Source organism: Choristoneura fumiferana, chromosome 4 (genome assembly GCF_025370935.1).
Source record: "Choristoneura fumiferana chromosome 4, NRCan_CFum_1, whole genome shotgun sequence".
Lineage (NCBI taxonomy): Eukaryota > Metazoa > Arthropoda > Insecta > Lepidoptera > Tortricidae > Choristoneura > Choristoneura fumiferana.
This window is the reverse complement of record NC_133475.1, coordinates 5,923,219-5,941,955: the sequence shown is the minus strand read 5'-3', so window position 1 is coordinate 5,941,955 and position 18,737 is coordinate 5,923,219. Positions and strand designations below refer to the sequence as shown.

Sequence of the window (18,737 nt, the reverse complement as noted above, 5' to 3'; positions counted from 1 at the left end):
CTATTTATTCCTGTCACTACTATTAACGTTTCCCTTGTTTCCCTTGTCATAAAAAATATGAAATGTCATTTTTCTATTCTACATATCTCTTAAGCATGTTATTTATCCTTTATAATGACTTATTTCCCCTGTTTAACATTTCTAATATGATTTAAGAATAAGAATATTTATTTGCGAAAATGTAGTAGTAAATAAGTTGGAGAAGCGTTTTTGAGTGCATATATTTTACTTAAACAAGCATGCAATGCAAATTCTTATAAACTATTGAATAACACTAAAATACTATATTATGTCAAACTCAGAAGATGAAATTTAAAGTTATTCGCTTATTGGATCAAAATAATTATTAATGCCATAATAACACTTATCTAAACAAATTTTACATAATTCATATTTATACTCTGGCATGTCAAAGTTGCTTATTTCTATGGGTAGATTATTATTTACTTTTCTATCATACATAAAGCATTTTTAAGGATAGCAAAGAAGAGTACCGCGGCGATTTATAAATCAATATGTAATTCTGAAATATTTTCTAAGTATTTTAACAATTCTTTATTTACCCCAGAATCTGTATATAATATCTCAGGTAACTTTATCTTTTCCCCCTGTCATAATCTCAAGTAAATATCTAAATGCTCCTCTCATCCACTCAAAGGTTGACTGGTAGAGGATAAGTCCGCCATTCTACATATAGTTAATATAAATGTACTCTGTGTCTCATCGGTTGTCAACTGTGTTTGTTTACCTATTTTGTACTATAAAGAGTTTACATATATACATACATAACTTGATAATACATCTGTTACTATGTTTTCCTATTATGTATATATAATTGAATTGTTCTAACTAATTTATCCACCTAGTCACTCTAACATTATATAATCTCTAATTCTAGACAAACATTAGCGCCTTATGGTCTATTAAAATTATCACTTTAGCTGCTCCACGTAAATATGTCTCGAACTTAGCCAATCAACTTATTACTAAGAAAACTTATTCGGTCACGGTCCAGTTGAGTTGCGGACCCCTGAATCCTCTACTGTGGTTAACTTTATTTTCTGGTCCAGGCTCATGAAATGTAACTAACTCTTTTCCCCTCTCTAATATAATCCACATTCCGCTATCATTTATTTTACATTGACCTCTTTTATACTACAAATAATAAAATTTTGTACTTTAACTACAGTGCCTTACTTTATTTTATTTTTATTTACACAGCTGTTCTTGTTAAAATATTTTATTTCTAAATTTTAATTCATCTCCCCCATTATTCATAAAATTCTTTACGTCAATAATTACATCCAATTTAACCGTTTAATAACTGATTTTGAATAAATTTAAACCTTAACGATAACAGTCTAACTTCTATTTTATGTGGTTTGATTTTTCTTTAATACGTTTTATATTTCAAATTTGTTTCTCATATCGCCCTAATTTTAATATAAAGTACACCTAAATTTTCCGCTTCCAAGTCGCCACGTTTCGTATCTATGGACGTGAACCCTTTACCTCGCTTACGCGCAATTTAAAAATAAATACTCGTACCGCCCTTCGCTATCTGTCACCGCGCAGCTGCCAACGTCAACACTATAATTCTATCGTCAAAGAAAGGTTCTAACCTCAATTTACTATGAACTTACGCTTGTCTTTATTACACTAAAAGTATTTTATTTAAAGATAACTAAAACTTTCCGTATCCGAGAGTTTATAATTTAACAGGTGAGTGCCGCCGATATAACTTACGTTCTATGATCTAACTGTAACTATTGATTTGGACTCAAGTTTCGACAGTAACTAACTATTGTTTTAAACGATATTAACAGTGCTCGCGTTTTAAATACGTCCAAGTGTTAACTGTGTAATAATAATGCCTTTTATCTTTCAGATAAAACCTCTCGCCCAGTGTATCTCAAATGTAAAATGTCTAAAGCTCACTCGGATCGCTCTTATAATGAAATTTAAATTTACTGAGCTCATTAAATGGAACCAGGCCCCACAACAGCCCATTGTTGTTGACATTGAATGGTATGTACTAACTTTCTTAACCTCACTATGTCATAATCTTATAAAATTTCAACTGTTAAGTTATTTCTTTATTGTTATTTCATATCAAGTGACATTTAAACTCCAAATGTTTGTGTAAGCTAAAACCCAATTAAAATTCATTCTACTCTAACTTCAAACTACTCTTTCTGTTATTTATTTCTTTCTTTTATTTACAGAAAGCGTGATAGCCTAATGACAGATGAGCGCTGAACATCACTATATCACACATACTTGAGCATGGATTGAAGTAGTGTCTACCTCTCACGATTTGAACTTGTGTGCACTCCTGCTACATAATCAAGGAACTATTCTCACTCTAACTATACCGCTGTCCGCAGACATCTTCCTCTTAATAAAATATTTTAAACGCTTTTAAGTGCTATGATTAATTTTTGGTGTATTGTTTCATTTCTTTACCTATAACCCTCTACTATTATCATTTCATTAATTACTCAATCATTCATTTCATTAATTTGGTAAACTATTAATAACAATTGTCTCAACTTTCATATAACAACAAAGCAACCCCGTTAGTTATTTTTGTTTATTACCAAACATTTACAAGTAAAACTTAATGTAATAAATTGTAATTGACTTTCTCGCTTTCCCCTCATAAATTAAATTCTAAAGTAACAGAATTTTACTTTATGTTAATTTCTGATATGTAAATCTATCATATACTTATTGTTTTGCTTAGATCAACTTCTATTCTCTGCGCTCTACTTTCTTGTGACTAAAATTACTATTTTACTCATAACTAATCTGATCAAAGCAAAACTTCTCATTATACTAATCCTGAGTAATTAATACATACTTTATAAATCATTTCCCCTATTACTTAAGAATGCTTGGGCAACCGAGCTTTACTTGGGCTTAAACTAAAATATTGCTATCTCTCTCTAACTTTTGATGTATGAAATGTCGTTTGACCGGTATTTTTTCATATCTAAAATGGCGTCTTGTTTCACGTCTACGCATGCGCATGTGTGATGTCTGGCCCTATACCACGAAAGTGCAAAACTCGAAATTCGTATGTTGCCGTCCCGCCTACGCTTAAGTCATTTAATATGCGAGTAAAAGAGACGATGCGATACGAACTTTGATTTTCGAGTTTCGTAGTAGTCCTGCAGTTCTAACTTCTAACTGTCAACTCGCAACAAAAGCAAACGCTACTTTTATTTAAGTTTTAATCCGCTTAGCTCTCAAATCTGATATTACTAAACTGTCTACGCTACTTCTAATGAAACAAATGACTATTCATTACTAAGGCCGAAGAAAACAGTGCATCGATTACTCCTACATCACGCCTAGATCGATTGATCATTGCAGCTTATAACCAAGGGTGGACCCTCGTCTTACTTCTGTGAATATTCGTCAATCAAGAATAACCTATCTTAGTGTTTTTAGTGAAGTGAATTAAAAATAGGAAGTGCTTACGACCGTCTTCATTTCGACAAGAAGTTCTTTATGTTGTGACCCGCTAAATTTATTAAATTATTAAACTATTCTCAAGTTATTCCTATCTCCATACTGCTATAACACTGATTATAATCATCATCATCATCACCCCAGCCTATGCATATCCTACTACTAAGCATACAGGTCTCCTCTCAGAATGGGAGAGCTGATTCTCTATACTATCACAACTTTAATTCAAATTAATCTCAAACTCCATTTCACGAACAGCAAATTGTGGCAGTCTAAAAGAACAACCACTGTTTTGGAAAACGTTACTGATTTTATGCTATATTACCTATCTTTTACTTACTACAATCTATATCTATATTAATTCTTGAACTCAAATCTTTTTATTTACAACACTTATTATTATTTTCATCTATGTTATTAATTAAATACTCATTTTAGTCATGATTTTCTTTCTACTTTTGTTTGTATTCTAGCTCTCAGCTTTGCAAACTGTAAACAGACTATGATTAAACTAACACCAAACTCTAAATTACTTAAGTAAATTAAATTAAGTTCTTCCTGGTCATGGCATACCATATTGTAACCAGCCTGTCACTGATAGTAATAGGTGATGATATAATAAGTATTTTTTTTTTAATTTTTCTTTAATTGTACTTGTACTTGACTGTACTTATGCTGGTCACGGCCAACAAATTGTAACAACCCTTCTAATGGCCTTGAATTAATAGCTAATTTTAAAGACTAACTTAACTACCCCTTCTTAACCTACTTAATACACTTAACTTGTGGTAACGCTATGGTGATTTAACTTAAATTAATTTATGGCCTTGTGATCGTGAATCGTCTAGTGGATAGGAACCTACCTTATGCCCAGCAATAACCTAAGTGCTTTTATTTGAGAATTAATTTGAAAAGCCTACAGTTGTGTTTCTAATGTTATAATTAATTAAGCAGTACCTAACTTCGTGATAATTTTGACTCTAGATTGAACTCTACTGAACTTTAGGGTGAAACTTTAATTACTGAGATGTGAATTTAGATATACTAGTAAGTTTAGATTGGATAGTTCTAGAAATGGATCTTTCAGGTTACCTAGAATAATCAGTTTGGAAAAATGAGAGGAAATATTTCTACTACGGATAGTGTTTGTGTTTGTATTACTTCTGAATCTATTTTGACTTAAAACTAAGTTTAATACCGGGACCCAAGGTCCCGGAAGGACGCTACCTCCTTGCCCCTTCGTCCTTCATCCTATCGCACACCAGAGCAATATATCTCTATGGATATGTCAAGTTGTGATTTTACTAGACTAAGCACTAACTTTCGGTGCATTCAAATCAAAGTATGGAAATACAAACACAATGTTTTGTAACAAGTTGAATCTAATTTTAGACTTATGGTTACTTATTCTATGCTTATATTAGAATACTCTATGAGATGCTTAATTATAACTTTGATAATTAGTTCAGGAATGAGTTTAGACACTACAGCTATTCATTTACTATAGGCACTAGTATCTCTTAATTTAGATTATGTCTTATCTATCTTAGATATATGAAATGTCTAATTTGACATAATTTATTTTGGTATAATTACTAATCTCATAGTGACTTTCACTTATTTTAATGAGCTATCTACTTAGTCTAATTTTCTAGTTCTACCAGCATTTGGCGTTACCAGAGTAAAGCAGAAAGTAAGTACCGGTTTCTATACTTTACGACCAGAACACAAGCGTTAATAATAATCTAACTAGCTTATAACTAGATAACCCTTGGGTATTCAAGATAACCTCTGTATTAGGTTTTGGACTCGTCTATGACTAGTTTTGTCTCAATTCATATATTTTAAATGAACAATAAACTGTTTCAACTATCAATCCTTAATCAATTATGTTTAAATCGAGATCGAATGAAAAGTAGGTAAATTTCCAGATAGACTGTTGCCTGGTATGTGTCAACTTAAGCTATCGACCGTAGTCAGGATTTCTACATCCGTTCACTCAATGTAAGTAGGTACGACAACTAAAACAGATAGTATGTATTTATAACACGATAGACTTTTGTATTCTAATTGATAGATGGTCCAAAACCCTCTACGATTTTATCTCTAACTTATTACTAGACATAATTTGATGAGATCTTGATCAAAAGTATGAATATGATGTTTGATATTAATTTTATCAAAACAAAGCTTATTTTAGCTGGCAATCGTAATTCAAATCGAAATTAGATGATAATTGTGTTAAATATTATTCAGTAAGTTATCTGGCATTTAATTGTCCACTTAGCTATGAGATCGTGTCATATCAATTCCCGCTTATTCATTATAGGAAAGACAGCTAAAATATGTTATTGTTATTTACTCTTAACAAAATGATCAAACCGTATTTTGGTTTTAAATTGAAGTCAACTTACTAATTTTAATAAAGTTATTCGTAGTCAAGTTCTTATGAACTAAGTTTTGTATAATAAAGCATTGACGTAAGTACTTAAATAAATGTTATATTTTATTTTGTTTTCTTAAAATCTAATTTATGCCTTAAAACTATGTGTGTGCGAGTTTAAGCTTTCCCTAGCTCTGTGTTGAAGTTTAGCAATTTGGAGGAAAACCCTCATAGGTGAACTAATTGCGCGGTGAGTTAAAATAGTAACTTTTCCCGGTGTAAGGAAACGCTACTCTAGCTAAGCCCTATGAACTTCCCTACATAAATAGCCCTAATAAATCCTACAATTGTACTTTAAGCTTGCCTGAGGCCCCTACTCTCTGTCTGTGATTAGCAAAACTAGGGAATTAATCCCACATGTACATTTAGTGTAATGTAGAATTCACGGTGCAATGAATTTCTTCTAATCTCCTATCAACAATGATGGTGTGTATACCTAAAGCCCTATCGGTCCCTAAATGGTGCTGAGCTCCCAACTTTCCCGAAGGAAAGTCCCTATGACGGGGAGCCCCGCGGAACAGCAGAATACCTAACGTTGTGCATAAATACGTAAATAAATAGGGGACAGGAATTCTGAGTTTCTTAAGTACAAACCAAGCGTCAACAAGACACGCATTCACTTCGACGAGCGCTACTTAGTCGTTACAAAAGACAAACAGAATCCACTGGTGGCTGGTACGACAGTATTTTGTCGCTGAAGCCGCCACAGCTTCAGGAAGTGGAAGCCTATTTCGTCCACGGTTGTCACCGTTAGGTGTCAGACGATATAGACGGACTTTAAGCTCAACCAAGGTACGTTATGGAGGAACCAAAGTCATTTCCATTAAGTTGGGAAAAACACAGAAAAGTTATGGGTTAGTACAAAATATACGTAGGCTGAAATGAAACGCTATAAAACGATCACTCCACACTACAAGAACAAATAAGGGACTTTACCGCCACAAGACCGCAAAGATTCCCTCACACAAAGATTTTCCGAATGAAAATCAGCACTAAATATTTCACAAATAATTAAAAAACCAGAGAGTTAATCATTATTCCGAAGATTAATGATCAAGACCCCGACACTTTACTTCCTGAAGAAATACTCACATTTCTTGTAAATTAAAATTAATTCTAATTAAATAAAATCAAAAACCCCAATTAAAATTAATGAAATAAATTTTACCCGATACTATTGACTCTAATTTGTTAACAAAATGGCGCACAGAAACTAAACCCCCCGACTAGCAAAATAACGATGTTGACTCTACGAAATCTAATTCCATCTGGCTCCCGCCCTTTTTGTGTCACCTCTATTTATAGCTTCTCTCCCGGGACCTCTGGTATTTTCGCGCCAAGCGACCAAACGACGCCAAGCTTACCAAAGTCGACAACGTTGACATTGCCCGCCTCGCTTTTTCTTCTGCCAAATCCTTATCTCAAAATAGCCAAATTTTATCCGTAAAATTTATTTTTGAACTAAAATTTCCTATTTATCTTGACACTATCCTAGCTTACTATTCTAGTAAATACGTTTCGTTTTTATATTGTGCTACAACAACAATTTTCAATAAATATTTATATGTATTTGTCAAATACTTCAATTTTACCTCAACGTTTTAATTTCCTTAACCTATCTAAAAATAATCTTACTTCTAATGATAATTTTCTACTTATTACTCCCTACACTCTTTGAATATAAATAGCCAATTACATACTTCTATTGTTCGTTATAAAATAGCTAATTTGCCTACAATTATTAACTGGTATCCCCAAATTCGCGCCACTTATTCATAGTTCCCTTTGTCGTATTAACGCTACTCAAAATTTGCTTATAATTTCGCCACGTTCCTACTTTAAGTCAGTGCGACAGAGTACTTGTAATTTCGTCTTAACTAAATGTGTAATTACTCTGCTAATACTACTCCGTTTTGAATGAAAACTTAAATTTATAATAGATAATGAACCAATGATCTATACTACGATTACGTAATGCTTGCATTTTCGGTTTTTCTTAACTTATTTAGCTAATTTCGACAAATTGCCCTTTCCATGATGCTTTCGTTGATATTTCTTTAAATTAACCTAATTATTAACATCAAATGTATCTAAGATCTACTCTAGACTAATACTAATGATTCTATTACTATATCAAGTCTATTTTTGATGAATTTGTGACCATATTTCTTGTTTTTAGATAAAATTTACATTTCCATTACCAAAAGCGACCTCTATAATTCCCACGTGAAACTAACTAAATAGCCTCCCAGGTTAATCTGCCGCTAAACCCAGTTCGGCATTAGTTCACTAATTTTCCATGACGCCTACCATTAATTCCTTTAATTGACCATAGATGGCGTTTTTTTACATTAATTATTATACCCGAACAACACAATTCTAATCTCCAATTAAATTTAACATTTACTCATTAAATTGACTGCTAAATTATCCCTGCTTTAATTACATCGACATTCTAATCTCAATTACTCTTATTTAACTGTCTTTGTCGACATGTTTTCGTTTCGAGTTTCCATCAAACCTTCATAGATGGCCCTACTAACAATTTTCTACTAATTTATTCCCAGTGACGGTCGTGTGACACATCCGAACCGTTACAATTGGAATAGCTAAAAGCAAATACAATTGATTTAGTTTGTCTCTTCAACAGGCGTAACGATGTATTGGTTGTTGTTCGGGGCGTCGACTGCTTAATTTGATATACTAAAATAAGATAAATAAATAGTAAAAATATTCTAAAATGCCCGTTAATACCTAATAGAAGTGAATCGATATTGATTGATACCTAATTAAAAAGTGGTCGTTCAAACTTAGACATTTGATAATAATAATATAAATCATATCATTATCATCATTACTGAGAGAAAGTTGGGAACGAGAATGCGAAAATAATAGAACAACTACAAACGTGAAAACTAAACCTATCTTAAGTAAATGTTCTATTACCGCTGCCAAGTGATACTTTCCCATAACTTAATACTTACTCAGATGTATTTTTTACAGCCCGTAACATAACATCAATAAACCCGTTAAATAAACGTTAAAGAGTTGAAGTTTAAAATGTACTCCTGACGGCAAACGTATAAATAAAAACTGGACCTGAAACTTAGATATGTCTTTGATGAAACGTAAAAACTACAGTATTTTCTAAAAGGAAATGTGCGAGAATAATTCTGTTTTTTTATGCTGTACCTACCTATAATCGTACAATATGAATATTTTCATAGTCTCTCCGTGCGGGGTCACAGAATAGATAATAGTACCTACAGCGGAGTGCAAAATCCATCAGGAATACTCTTAGTGGCGTTAGCCTTGCCAATTGAATTCTTGGCAAACAGAATCTCTGCTCCTCAGGCGACGCCTGGCCCGACGTTTCATTTCTCACACACACGATAGTAATTTAATTCCTATTCGTATTAAGTTGCCGTAGTTCCAAACGTATTTAATTTGGTAGTGTAGGATTTTGTGTCAAAAGTTCCTCGTTATGCGAATTTGAAACCATGAATAGGGATGTTGACACCACCAATCAATTGACGTACTTTTTATGAGCTGTCAAAACACAATTCTCCCTTCTCCCATAGAGTTTGAATGGAAATAGCAACTTATGGCGTCACTTGTTCGGACACTCAATCAACTATTTATTTGTTTTAACGCAACAAAAAATCTAATTTTGCAGTTAATCGAAAATTAATCTGGTTTTCAGGGCGTAAAGCGTTTTTTTTTACTGGAGTCATGTTTTCGAATTTAAGAAAAGAGAGGACATGCATAAGAACGACTAGAAGAGTGTCCACCAAGATGTTAAATAATAAAAGAAATAAAAAGGAAGAACGATTTAATTCATGGAAATAAAAGACTCTTTATTAATTGACATTCGTGCAAGTCAAAGTACTTACTATGATTTATACGTGAGCGAAGTCGAATAGTATGAGTGACCCATATTTATAACAAAGTTTTAAATAGATAATAATATAAAAAATATATGTAGTTACATGAAAACGGCGAATTTATTTTCGGTATGTAATGACTTTAAATCTACTTAATCATTCCCCAAGTGGCGAACCAAGTGGTGCCAGCAAGTGCTGGAGCGATACCGTAGCTGCACGTAAGCTACTGTAGCGAGCACAGCGCCACCTAGTCATTGAATAAATGGACTACTACGATGCATGAGTAACTAGAACTGGTGACGTTATACCTGCAGGGCTACTACGAAACTCGAAAGTCGAAGTTTGTGTCGTGCGGTCCCTCTGACACTTATACTATTTAATACGAGAGCGAGAGGGACGGTACGATACGAACTTCGAGTTTCGAGTTTCGTAGTAGCCCTGCTTTCTCAACTCGGATAAGACGTCAAATGCATAAATGCAACTTCCAACTCTCTTCGGACTTCTCGGTCCCCAAGCATAACATCTATCCTGGAGAGAGATCTGTTTATACTGGCTTCACTCTACACTAAGTCTGTATCGTGTGTCTCACCGTTTCTGCGGTTATGTTCAGTTTGATCGATTCGAAGATTTATCCAATGCGGTAATGTGGCAAGTATAGATAATTTTTAAAAATATTGCGTTAACAGCCCGATAAAAGCTAATTGCGGATTAGTGCCGCTAGAGGCAAGTAATAAAAGAATTAAATCTAAGGGTTTGTTTCACCACTCATTGCCGTCTGTTTATTCGGACAAACTAAACAGACGGTATCACAGATATCTGTTACAAATTATCGATTGTTGGTAAAACAGGCTAACTTTAAGCAATCTTTAATAACTTTCAATCAAAAGCAGAACATAATCACGTGGAAAAAAAATCCGCGACGATATAGCTTAAGCATTATCGAATAGAAGGAATGTTTATTTGGCATCGCTAAGTCTTCGGCCGACCCCGCCTCCGACTCGCTCCTAACTTGGTAAGAGCTATGGCCCGGGAAGCCTCTTTCTGCTTTTTATTGCGAAAGTTCGCCTTTCATACGTGTGTTGAAAAGTTAAAATTGTTTTTCGTGTTAAATTCCTATTGCTAGGTTAATTTAGCTTTTCTTGGACGTCGTTTGTGATTTTCAGTAAAATGCACACTTGTTTACTTATAGCTTTATTGAAATCCCTAATCATTCTTACTCTTGCCCCGAGATGGCAGCATGCATAGGTAATATAAATGACAGATGAGACACTTGACAGAGAGAGAAATTCTATAATGGGCATGGGGATAATCCCATAAAAAGTATCCTATAGGTAAATGAAACGTTTCTATTTGTTCATGAAAAACATTCCTCGCAACGCATCCTCGCATATCTATGGTGGAAACGCAGCCTTTAATAGTTTCGTGACTAAAACATTACATGGAAAGTTTAAAAACAACGATATTTAGACGTTAATCACGCGACCAAAATCTTTCCACAATATTAATAAATTCCAAAACTTTCTATGACACGAGGTACATTCGAGCATTAAGCCTGCAGGTTGTAAAGTAGAAATAACACAGACGTCTGGCGCCATTGGCAGCGTGCCCGCGTTCTTACGACGGCCGCGGCATCTGCCGGCACTTGCTCGCGCTGCATCTGCGACTGTTCTCCCAGCTAATGAATTAAAATTTAAAGAGCTCTCGAAATAAATTGTACCTACCTAGTAAATAAAATATTCAAGACTCCCATTTAATTTATATAAGAAATAGGCTAATTAAACTAAATATGTACATATTATATATGTATATACCGTGTTTTTCGTATAGGCGGCTCAGTTCATTGATGGAGAAACACCTTTTAACTTTTTGGTCAAATTAATACATGTACTTAACGATTTTCGATTCCCGTGTCGGGGCAGATATTTGTATGAAAAATACGAATGTTTGTTCTCGGGTCTTGGGTGTTTAATATGTATTTAAGTATGTATCTATATCTATATAATTATACTTATCCGTTGCTTAGTACCCATAACACAAGCTTTGCTAAGCTTACTTTCGGACTAGGTCAATTGGTGTGAATTGTCCCGTGATATTTATTTTATTTATTTATTTATTGTTAAATATCTCATTTTAATTCATTTTAGTTACGGGTTTTGAAAAGCGTTATTCGTCAAGAACATTTACTTTACACTGTATTATTAGTACGCGTAATTAATTATTTAAATCGCAAACAGTACCTAACAGTGCACTAGTGTTTTGGAGAAATTAACTTCATTTGACCTGTTGAATGTTCCATTATAGTTAACGGGAGTCGAAAATAGCAGATTGATCTATATTGATAATATTTTTTTAAATAAAGATATCAGTAACTAAACTAACAATTATGTTGGTTTTGTTATGTAGCCACGTGAGCGTGCCCAGCGAACCCTGTAGGTACATCCTGAAACTATTTGGTGATGTAGGTAGGCATACTTGTATTCTTGGTGCACTAGCAAATCATTCTCTATTTTCACGGTTCATCATCATCATCATCATCATCATCATCATCATCATCATCATCATCCCAGCCTATATATGTCCCACTGCTGGGCACAGGCCTCCTCTCAGAACAAGAGGGCTTGGGCCATAGTTCCCACGCGGGCCCAGTGCGGATTGGGAACTTCACACGCACCATTGAATTGCTTTGCAGGTTTGTGCAGGTTTCCTCACGATGTTTTCCTTCACCGCATAACTCACGGAACTCACTCACTCTCATTTTCACGGTTCTACTCACGAAATTGAAAAAAAGCATTGTTTTTTCAGGTCTGTGGTGGTACTTGATCGCGTTGAACGAACGTATTCCATACCCTGATTATTCTGGGGTTTGAAGCATTCTATTCATAACAAAAGCCCCAGTAGGGCAGGCACTTTATTCATAATTATAAGATTGATTAGTGGGACATTTACATATCTATACAATAACACTTATTAAACCTCAGATCGCAATTGTTTTGCACAGTAGCCGGCGGCCAGAGCAATGAACACGCTTACTGTGTATACCAAAGGCTTTCGTAATTTAGCCGTTAGATTACCTTGGAACGCCTCTTGGCCAAAAAGTTGTTGTAGAACTTAATTCTACTTACCAACTCAAAGATCATCCATCCAAATATTTCGAATTGAATTTTATTGCATTTGAAGTGTACCTCTGTTAGTTAATGGGCGTCGGGTTGGCGGGCGCCGCGCGTCGCCGCCGCGGTGTGTCGCCGACGTGAGATATTCAGCGAGCGTCCGAGTCCTGAGGGAGTGATTACGTGCTTGCATGCGCCCGCCCAGCAGGCCCTGCCCGCATTTCTACCAATTCTCTATCAACCATTACTATCTAAGGCCTCCCGAGTGAACCGACACGATTTATATGGGGATCGCTTTATTTTGATCGAATCCACATCGCACAGCTTTTTTCTAAAAATAAATCTATCGCAAACTGCTGAAAGGGCAAAAAACTATGAAGAGGAAAGCTTCGCAGTACATCAAGGGAGCGCTGACAACGACACGCTCTAATAGAAAATTTTCATATTCATAAGGACGTGGAAAATTTGCATATAAAACGAGCAACTTCGCCTCCCAGACCCTTGGAATCTGGATCAAATACCCTGTTTTCCATTCGCGTTTAAAGAAGTCAGGAGACTTAAGATTTAACAGGTCCGAGGGAATATCTATTATAGCAGTTCCACTTGACGCAATCATTTGAGAAAAATTCTCTTTTGTTAGCCTTTGAGCTAGGTATTCAGAGCTCTCCGATTTTCCGGACGAAGTTTCTGTAAAGTTTAAGTTTTATTTTTCGCCGCCAGTGTTTTACTTCCAAACGATCTTCCATTTTGAATCGAATGGCATTAGATATCACATAACGTGGATTGATTTGGTCCGACACAGTTTGACTGATTTTAAATTAGTTATTTAAATTTCCCTTTGATCAACATTTATTCGTCTACTTGGGGCTAAAACTTCTTAACTCGACTGTTTATTCGGCCTACCGCGCCATTGTTTTGCTGTACGGTTTCACCTGTTCCTTGGAAATGTCGGAAAATAAAACCTTGCACCTGAACCCCGTGTAAATAACAATTTATTTAACCTCAGCGCGGACGAAAAATCTCTACCAATTTATATTTTATAGCTCGGTGTAGCTTCAGACAACGGATATTCGGTGGTTTACGATTTATTTTCCTCATTCGTGTTAAATTGTTCACGTATTAATAAAAAAATAGCAGCAGTTAGTAAATAAATTGCTTGAACTTTTCCTTTCGCATCAAAGTTGGAAATTAGACACCTTTGTATCCGTGAAGTAGCACGTAATACTTTAAATTAATGCCGCCGCTCATAATCCTGGTGCGGTAGACAAACTTTGATGACTTAATTTGAACTTTGATTTCACTTCAGTTATGAAGTTAAGAAGTATTTTTTCTCATTCCAATAAAAGTACATATCTTATAACCATAAGTCCTATTTGAACAAAAAAGTAATTAAAGAAATTTTTATTATAGATGTCGACCTGAATAAACATCTATATAGATTGGTTTGAACTTCAGCCAATTTCGGCCGCACTTAATTATGAACTTCTTAATAATCATAATTCTAAGTTAATTCCAATTCAAGGGCTGCCCTGTGAGCGAAATTTTGGTCTGAAAACGGGATTAGAATATTAATAACAGACGATCTGTCCTTGTAATTGGAAAAATAAACGTGCCTTGCTTAACAGTATTAGGTACTCCGAAATTCCTTTATTTGGCTTATTTGAAAAATGCCCCTTTCAGTGTCCTTAAATTACGTAAGTCAAGTAACGTTAGTAGCCGTACTATTACGGAGTCTGTACTTTAATTTCTGTTTCCAACTAGCCGACAAACGGTAGAGATTACTGACATTACACGGACTCTATATCAATGTAAGCCGCCACAGGCCAGTCTCCGAATGGGCAACACTGACCACGAGAGCGGGAGTGGCATGCACTTGAATTGAAATTGAAATGAATTGTTTGCAGAGTCAACTCTGCTTGCACGGATTGTGCGGTTCCCCCACTGACGTAAATTGAATATCGAATGAGATGTCTTTTTCCGAACCGAATGCATCCCGATTACCTTTGACTGCGGTCTGAGCCTGCCGCGGAATGGATTGCCAATTGATTGTTTGTCTCTATTGTTAGTTCAGATTGCGAGCTGTAGAAAAAAGGCAGCCTTCACTTCACATGCGGTAGATTTGGGTTTATGTGTGGCAGGGTAGGTTATTTTTATTAGGTACAGCATGAATGTAATTCAATAACTTTAGTACTTAGATTAGTAGTATTGTATATGATTTTTATACTATCTATCCCCCTTTCTGCCTTCTGATGTACAGAAGTTTCAAAATGTTTGACTGCGTAAATCCAAAAACATGTTATAGTGGCGTAGGTAAGGTAGGGTACCATCAGCCAAATAAGTGGTCTATCAATTTTTAAACAAGTTCCTATCAAATGAATATGTCGCTAAAGTCGAACTTTCAAGTGGACAGATACGTCTATTGGCATTATTGTTTTGTGACATGCAAACAATTATCAACTTTAGGGTGGTAGACCACATATTTGGCTGATGGTACAAGTCTGTGGGTACCTACAGGTGCCAAATGACGTTACCTATCTATCTTTGTCAATCGATCGCGATAATTAAATATGTTTTTTACCGCATATTTGAAAAAAAAAAGACGCAAATAGATTCCCAGAAGCTGATCCTAAATATATTTATTCCTGATTTTTGCAAATAGAGCTATTTTCGTAGACAGATGTTGATGAAAGTCCACTTCTTAACAATAAAAGTAGCTTAAGGACGGCTTATACAGGCTAACGAGTAAGGAATGATGTCGGGATCGAATAACCCGATGCCCTTTGTTTATCTTCTTAACTGAACTTACCTTCGTGGTGCTAGAAGTCAGCATGCAGTCGCAGTGCTCTCGACATCATATTCTGAATACCTCTTAGAGTTGGAAACTTAGGAGTATTTTATCACACCCACAATCTTTCAGAACATGGAAGCACGGAAGAGTTTAGCTCCAAGATAATCCACACTATACACCCAACTATTTTTAGTAGTATGTTCTCTACCACGATGCTAACAATCTAAAATACCTACTTAAATCCGGCTTACAGAGACTTAGATCGCGAACGTACTGCATGATCACCGATTACACAATACAGAAACATATTTCTATTTTATCATCTAGATGGAATTATTGTAATACATAAAGGATATTTTATGATATTGGTAGCAACGAATGCACGCGAGAGCTGTGTGAATCCCTATTGGTTCACAACAATGTGCCTCGTGACTCGACCGGCGATCCTACCTCCCGATTAATACAATGACATAAATTCTCTTGTATTTATTACATCGATAGAGAAAGCGAATCTAGCGATCCAACTATTGTATACGTGACTTCAAAATTATTGTTATGATTTGCTCGAAGTATCTATTTGATGTTTTCAATTGGTTAGGAAACCTTTTTTAGGGTTCCGGAGCCAAAATGGCAAAAACGGAACCCTTATAGTTTCGTCATGTGTGTCTGTTTGTCCGTCCGTGCGTCCGTCCGTTAAAAATTCAGGATGGTAGTAGTATATTAAACTTTCAAGGAAAACTATAACGGCTAAGTTTGCTTGAGAATAATTAGTAGTTTTACTCTTAAATACCAGCCTAAGGTAAGTATAAAATATACCTAAACTTGGAAGATTCCGTATAAAATACGAAATCCTTAGAAAAATATTACTTAATTTTTTCGTAATGACTACGGAACCCTATTTTGGGCGTGTCCGACACGCTTTTGGCCGGTTTTTTTTATTCAGTAATTTTACTGTTAGATTAGCCTTTGCTCGCGGCTTCTCGCGCGTGGAATTCGGTTATCGCGCGCTGTTCCCTCGAGAACTGTGCATGTTCCGGGATAAAGAGTAGCCTATGTCACTGTCTGGCCCTTAAACTATCTCTATGCCAAAAATCACGTCGATCCGTTGTTCCGTTTCGACGTAAAAGACGGAGAAACATACAAACACACACACTTTCGCCTCTATAAGTACTAAGTACATATAATAAAGCTGAAGAGAGTCGAAAGTCTGTACATGAAACTATCCGAAAAAAAAGTTGGCTGGGGATACTTAGAATCGATAACAGAACACGTTCCAACAGTTTTTAGATTTTTTGTCTGTTTATCTGTTTGTCGTTTATTTGACCGCGCATCACGTGAGAACGGCTTAACGGATTTTGATGCAAACTTTACTAATCTGTCGAGAAAATCACCTGGCTGGGGATAGGCTATAAAAATTCAATCCCCAAAAGAGAATTTACTGAAAATGTTTCATATTAATACGCGATTCAGTTTCCTCGACTCAATTAACGTAGTAGTTTTGCTCAGAAGGGCTACTACGAAACTCGAAACTCGAAGGTCGTGTCGTGCGGTCCCTCTGACACTTATTCTATTTAATATGAGAGCGAGAGCGATGGTACGATACGAACTTCGAGTTTCGAGTTTCGTAGTAGCCCTGCAGGGTACATAGGTACAGCTAGACACTAAAACAATCGATTATACATTGTAGACTTCGTGTACCAGGCCAAGCAGAGTTTAGCCACTAATTATTAATTCTCTCCAAAACTCAGGGTACAACGGTATATAGTAATGCTCATAGATGTGAAACTTAGTAAACAGGTTTTTCAGTTGATATTTATCCGCAGTTTGAAAGGATTTTTCGAAAATCCCGTGGAATCGGACAATGTGGGACATTTAAGTTTGTATGAGAAAATCTCATTAGGTACACTCGAACCAATTGTATCGTGACCTACTAGTGAAACCTTTTCGTAGAAAAAGTCGCAACTTTTAATTTTTCAACTGTTTAATATTTCTGAAACTATAAATATTTCAGGATTTATATAAATACCTAACCTAACCTAAAAGGTTCTACACGATAGCCCTGAAATAAATCCTGAAATATTTACAGTTTTAGAGTTGCGAAAAGGCAGTACCTGGGACTCAAATGATTCAACTTAAGATTCGATTGTACTATGGAGTATTGTGTTAATATCGAAATCTGCGCAATAATTGGTTTGAATCTACCTCCTTGCGAATTCGCTTGAATCTACCTCCTCGGGGTCCACCCTGGGCAACGTCTTCCCGAGAGCAACCTGCACTAAGCAAATTGCACTGAAGACGGCTAACCGATTCTAACCCAGAGCGGCCCGCTGGATTTGCTCCCTCAGAGACTCCCAGCGTAACGTGCGATTATTTAAAGCAAAGAAATGCAAGTAAACGGACCTTCTAAGGACCGTCTGACCAGGTATGTCGGACGTTTTGTCCTCATTCTCCAACTAAACATCGAGGGTTCTTCAAGACCCAAATGTGACTACTTGGCCAGACTGGCAAGTAACAATGACATCGATGTGATATTTCTCCAAGAACATCACATCGACAATATTAGTAAGTTGGACCAACGGGCCACCATTCCAGGAAATTAACCTTTTGGCATACACACTGTCGCCCATTTATGGGTTGGCAGTGTATTCAAAATCGACTTTAGTAGACTTCTCTGTTATCGATATCAGTAATACTGATAACTTAGTAGTAATAACGTTTAAAATTTCTAATATAACCATAGTGTCGGTCTATAAGCCTCCTAATAATGTGTTTCCGAGCCCTCCTCTACACAAACAACCCCATCCTTGCGTGTATGTCGGCGACTTCAACTGCCACCACTCATCCTGGGGTTACGTATCCAGCGACAGCAGGGAATGAAGTCCTGAACGCGCTGGACGAGTCCCGCCGACAGAAATGGGTCAATAAACACAGACTTAACAGATGCTTTGGGGAGGCTATAGGCTGGCTAAATAATTTAGATTTAGTTTTATATGAAACGCAGGACTTGTATTTGAAAGGCCGTACGATAATAATAATAA

At 35.7% G+C, this 18,737-nt stretch overlaps 1 protein-coding gene and 1 long non-coding RNA gene across 2 annotated transcripts in view; both read left to right on the top strand.

Moving 5' to 3' along the window:
• The window catches only part of LOC141427343 (mannosyl-oligosaccharide alpha-1,2-mannosidase IA), a 110,144-nt gene that overhangs the window by 57,433 nt on the left and 33,974 nt on the right, over positions 1–18,737 (top strand). The gene's annotated exons all lie outside the window — the stretch shown is intronic.
• On the top strand, positions 1,902–2,439 carry LOC141427345 (uncharacterized). The gene is made up of 2 exons (XR_012451317.1): positions 1,902–2,028; positions 2,226–2,439. It is a non-coding gene; the product is annotated as an uncharacterized lncRNA (long non-coding RNA).